Here is a 6000-nt window from a genome sequence, read left to right as displayed (position 1 = left end):
ATTTCCTTGTTTTGCGGTAAAATGCTATAGATTTGCACTAAAATACGGAAGGCTTATCATTCGCGAAAGTCAACACTGTCTATGCAGACGAATGTCAGCTTTTTCATAAAAAAAAAAGTAAGTTAATACCTTAATCCATTCCAAAGTTATTAATAGATATGTCAGGGGTGCGCACTTTGACGCTCTAGAGCGTCAGTCGACTTTGAAGGGTTAAAGAGGAAACTCTGCTGTGCCAGGAACGCTTCAGAGGGTGATAGACGATCCAGTTACGGGACGTGATTACAGGACACCGGTGACATGAGATCACATGATGTAACCTGTGATGTCATCCTGCAGGTCTGATCAGAAGACGTGGTGTGACACGAACACTGAGATCGGCCACGTTCACACTGACTGCAGGTGGGTCCAGGTGTCACTTCACTTCTGGTTACAGAGTTTGGCTATTCAGAGGGGCAACAATACGTACATAATAACAGGTATACATGTTTTTATTACTGCTTTATGTTCTATGACACCTTTTTAGTGCCACCGTAAAGTAAAAAAACAACAACAACTATTACAAGAAACCATGTAATTATCATGATAGAGCAGGACCGGAACATCAGGCGCTTCATTGCAAGAAATGAATGTGGAAGATTTGTTTAAATTCCCCCTGTAGTCATTTATGTGTGCCGATATGTAACAGTAAAGTGTTACCCAAACTTTTCACACTCTTGTGTCGTCTTGTTCACAGTGAAGTTCATAAATTCATTCCACTGTTAAAGATAATGAAGCTTTAAGGACAGTCCAGATAAACTCAGTAATCTCCGCCCAAGTACAGTGAACTATCCCGAGCCGGCTGCGGTTCTCCGGGTGGACGTGTTTGCACACTCCCGTGGATGGATGGATTGGGCTTGTTTTCGTCTCTGTAATGGGACGTGATGCTGTAATGGTGTCGGAGGTGTTGGAGACGGAGCCGGTGTGTAATGGCTCCTGTGCTCATTATTTCACAGGCGATGAGGCCTCAGAGAGTCCAGCGTTTCTGCTCGAATGAGTCCAGCATACATCACCCGTGTGTGTGTGTGTGTGTGTGTGATTCAGGGAGCTGGACTCCAGAAGTGAGTTGTGTATTTGTAATGAGTGGCTGGAGATGAGTCCAGCAGAAATGTGTGTGTTTGTTTGGTCTCTGGGGCGTTTGCTGTGCCCTCTTCCGGCACATTAAATGGAAATTGATTGTGAATCAGTGATCACTTTATGGACCGCATCATCACATGAACTTTGACATTCACATTCACACACCGAGCCAGGTTTTCCACCAGGTATTAACCAGCGTATTAAATGTGTCCAGTGGAGAGTCTTTGATTGTGGGTTTGTCACACAATGTCATATTTCTAAAAGCACAAAAAGGTGGGAAAATTAGAAATACTTCTCATTTTCAGTCTCACTGCATTTTTTTTAATGCACGATTACTAACTACTAATGCAACTAATGCGTTGCGCGTTAGTGATATACTATTTTAAGGGCGCATGCTTGGCCATAATGTAGCGTGTGAACAACGCGCATACACCTTGATTCTCTAATCAGCAGTTTTCATTTTTGCAAATCATACATTATTACAAGGAAAAATATTAACACACGAGGGAAATCATTGTTGTGTCCATGAAGATGTGAAAAAAATAGGCATAAATCTAGATTACACATTTACCCAAATTATTATACGCCTGTTTAACCGAAGCTTATTGGGTGGGTTTCTCCCATCATCCCCAATGTCACTTCTCTGTGTTTTACGGCCCTGACGAGAACGTCGGTCTCCTCGGCTGTGAACCGCTCCTGGCGTGCGCTGGCAAATCCGCCGTTATAATAGCAATCCGTGTTGGAACAAGCGCGCCGGCTCTTAAAGGGAATGTGAGAGGACGCTCTGATTGGTTTATTTCACGTTACGCTCAAACCACACCTATAATGAAGCTACTTCAAACCAACCCATTTTAGATTTTCGTCGGGCGCAAGAGTCATTTATCCCGCCGGTATAATAGCAACAGCGCCGGGATCCGCCCACAAAGTTACTTGCGTTTCGCGTTTGATACTTGCGTTTCAGATCGTTAAAATAGGGCCCCATGTTTTTCCTGGTCAGCGGCGGAATAGTTTTTCTAAACTGCAAAATAGCACCAGGGAACGTTTGTGCCGGAACACGCCTCCTCTTTTCGCTGAACCGCCCGCCCCTCCCCCCGAGTGCAAGTTCATTCAGTAATTTACCGACGTGCGTCTGTGGAGGGAAAAGTCCGATGTGCGCGGGTGTAAAATATAATGATACATGCGTCAGTGTACAAAGTCAATTGTCTATTTTATTAATTATTTTCAATTTTATTCACGGTTTTGTCTGTGTTGCACATTATTTATTATTGGGTTTTTTACATTATTCCCTTTTTCTGTGCGTGATGTTCTGTAGCAATTTTGTATTTTTTTGTTTTGTATTATGTAACAATGCTTGTCTGTGGCCTGCATATAATCAGTCAATTTTATTTATTCACTTTTTATTATTATTTTATGAAAGTACTTTGTGTGAGAGAGAGAATGTGTTTGTGTGTGTGTCCTAGTGTGTGCATGTGTGAGTGAGTGTGTGACTGTGTGTTTCTGTCTTTGTGTGTGTGTGTGTGTGTGTGTGTGTGTGTGTGTGTGTGTGTGTGTGTGTGTGCGTGTGTGTGCGAGTGTGTGACTGTGTGTTTCTGTCTTTGTGTGTGTGTGTGTGTGTGTGTGTGAGAGAGAGAGAGAGCGTGTTTGTGTGTGTCTTTGTGTAAGTGTCTGTCTTTGTGTCAGTGTGTGTGTGAGTGCGAGAGAGAGAGTGTGTGTGTGATAAAATGACACATAGCTTACAAACTGGCCAATAAGTTGATGTTTCTGATAAACATCTTTTATGTTTCACAGATGAAAAGAAGGTTTGGAATGACGTGAGGCTGAGTAAACGCAGCTATACTTTATATTCAATTTGTTTGGGTTTACAATGCACATTTACCTGACTATAGAAAATATCACAAATCCAAGCATGTTTTTGCTGTACATGACGACAGGACCAAACCTGAATCTGTTGAAGACCTGTGAATAGACACTGCTAGCGCTGAGGTGTGTGTGGCTGAAGGTGACAGATAATTGCTTGTTAATTGCCGTGAGTTGTGGTTAATGTGTGATGTGACCTGTGTTAACGAGAACCACAGGCATGACAGGATGTGTTCACGGTGGATATTTCATCCGGTGGATGAACGTCACGCTATTTCTCCACACAGAACATGTTGACGTGGAAATAATCGTCGATCGGCAGCTTCTGTGACGTGATGTGGATGTTGAGGAGCACTTGCTCTGTAATGCTGATGAACGTGGTTCCTGTCTAATGATGTTTACTGAGGAGATGTTTCTGAACTGTGTGTTGACACTACTCAGGCAAATGACCACCACCACACCTGGCTTCATCTGAGAAAAGGCAAGTATTAAACTCCAACATGCTTTCAAATAGGAATGATTTTGATATAGTAGATGTTAAAACGGGTGAAAAAAAATCCACACACTAAAGGATGAAAACATCTACTCGGCTAACAAAAAAATATTTAAGAACATTTAGCTAATTCATATTAAAGGGGGGGTAAAATACTTAGTTTCAGTCAATCTCATGTTAATCTTGAGTACCTATAGAGTAATAGTGCGTCCTTCATATCTCCAAAAAGTCTTTAGTTTCATCATATTTATAAAATAAAAATACAGCTTTCCGATTCTATCCGGAAAAAGCCGAGGTCCTTGATTCTGGGCGTGGGCGGAGCTATAGAGTCAAGCGGGAGCGCGTGATACCGTTGTACTTACATGAATGGGGTGTTTTATCAGGGACCGCGCCAGGTTTTAATTGCAACCGGTTTGCAAATCCAGCGACGACCTTGTTAATAAAACATTCGTCACTGAAATGACCAGAACACAAAACCGCACTTGCCACACTCCTTTACTGTCCCGGAAATACAAACTGCATCCACTGTTCCAGTAACACTGGGTTCTTTGGGAAGCAGAACAAGGTAAACTTTCCCTCACATCCCAAAACACACTTTTTTGGAGACATTCTTGACATCAACCATTCCTATTTGGCGCTGATGATGATGATTTCCGGTAGTAGCGCGTCGATATGCGCTTGGGTCTTTCCATAGACAGTATATAAGAGGGTCTTTCTCTCCTCTGGTCGACGTGTGCGTGAACGCGCTTTTCCGAGAGCAATGCTCATATAAGGAGTTCCACTCTGGTCTACGTCATTAGATCTACGATAGAAAAAAACCAGCCGAAACGTGTTGCAATCCGGAAGTATGATTTTCAGCACAGAAATTCTCTGTTATTCGTTCAAAATAACTTTTCAAACTTTGGCCATTATTAGCATGAGAATCCATCTCTTTAACACTGTAAACAACTCTGAATACATGAAACACCATTGTACCCCCCCTTTAAAGGTTGTGTAGGTAAGAATTGTCTAAAGAACTTTTTTTCAAATTGGCTTAAACTGTCTTTATATACCAATACATAATTAAAATGTAAGTACTTTGAAAAAGAAAGTATATAAATTGAGTGACTATAGTGTATTTAATCTTCAAAAAACACAGCTCATTAATTCCATTCGGGACGAAACAAGTGATTGGCTTGCGCGACTGTCACTCTCCGTCGCCATGACTACCGCCATGACCCCGTTTACACGTATATGGTTATTTTGAAAAACGGAGACATTTCCCTTCGTTTGTGCCCCTCATTTACACGCAAACGGAGAATTCGCCTCTAAAAAAAACGATTCTTTCTAAAAACTCCGGCCAGAGTGGAGATTTTGGAAAACTTTGTTTGCACGTTTGCATGTAAACTGAGAAAAACTTGAGCTTCTCGTTACACTGCCACCTACAGGTCTGGCATGCTCTAGATGGCATATACACGGGTTCGTGTAACGAACACTTTTCTGAAAACTGACAGGTGTGCACGATGTTATTTTTGAAAACAGGGAGGGGTGAAATGTACGTTTATGATAAAAAACGTCCACGTGTAAACGTAGCCTCAAAAACACAGTCTGAATTCGCTGACGTCACAAACGACCTTGTAACCAATCAGATCAATGTGTGATCGTCAACGAGTGAATCTCTGAGCTGCTGTGAGTGAGCGGTGGCGGGGCTCATTTGCATATTCATAGAACCACGGTAACTAAATTATGCGAGGGTGTCGAGTTACATTCCAACTTCCAAGGAATTCTTTACATTTCTTATTTTGGTGATCAAAGATGAGTTTTAGGGCGTACAATAATTGACTACAGGGGGACTTTAAGCAGGGGGGCAGTGTTCCGAAAGACATTGAAGCCGACCTGGGCGCCGCCATTGGCTAGCGGACCCCCACCTGCTGTTAGCATTCCATTGACTCCAATTCATTTTGGCGTCACTTTGACAGTGAATAACTTCACATCTGAGGCATTTAAAGACACCGTTTGTCCATTGTTTATTTCTAAAGAAACACGAAAATGTATAAAAGGCTCCATTACCTTGTACCTTACGTTATGGCCCCGTAGAAGCAGTTTTTGTAAAAATAGGCTAACGATTGCGTCATACCCGCGCGACTCTGTCGCACAAGTCTAAAAATTACCGTATGTACAGGCAGAGAAGCTCGCAAGCAATCGGGAGGACGTGGAGGCATAAAGTCAAGGGAGAAGCCCATAGAGAGTGATAAAGTTGCTCCCGTTGCTAGCTCATGGACAGCTAATGCTCACGCTCTCCGTCTCTGCGGGATTCGGAAGGGAATGATTCAGATTTCTCTCGGCACAGCTACTAGAAGACTGACAGGTTGCTCACGTCACATCTACATCGTCAAGCTCAGTTTGAGCCTGCGCAGTTCGCCTTGCGATCAGGAAGTGAGTGCTTCTAATTGACTTCATTTCTCTCCGTTGAAACCTATGGGGTCGCTGTGTCCAGTTTATATACTGTCTATGACTTTAAGGAAACATTATGGGAATGTTACTTTTAAAATATTCTC

The 6000-nt window shown here is 42.5% G+C and overlaps 1 protein-coding gene across 1 annotated transcript in view; it reads left to right on the top strand.

The window, feature by feature from the left end:
• The first annotated feature begins 238 nt into the window (after positions 1-238).
• The window catches only part of LOC307005102 (ecto-ADP-ribosyltransferase 5-like), a 28814-nt gene continuing 23052 nt past the window's right edge, over positions 239-6000 (top strand). Inside the window, exons 1-2 of the mRNA XM_079624911.1 lie at positions 239-399; positions 3258-3451. The gene's annotated coding sequence lies outside the window, so the exon portion shown is untranslated. The remainder of the gene's footprint in view (positions 400-3257; positions 3452-6000) is intronic.

The sequence above is a fragment of the Phoxinus phoxinus genome (genome assembly GCF_949152265.1).
Source record: "Phoxinus phoxinus genome assembly, chromosome: 1".
In the NCBI taxonomy this organism is placed as follows: domain Eukaryota; kingdom Metazoa; phylum Chordata; class Actinopteri; order Cypriniformes; family Leuciscidae; genus Phoxinus; species Phoxinus phoxinus.
The sequence above is the reverse complement of the archived record's forward strand: the minus strand, read 5'-3'. Positions and strand labels throughout refer to the sequence as shown.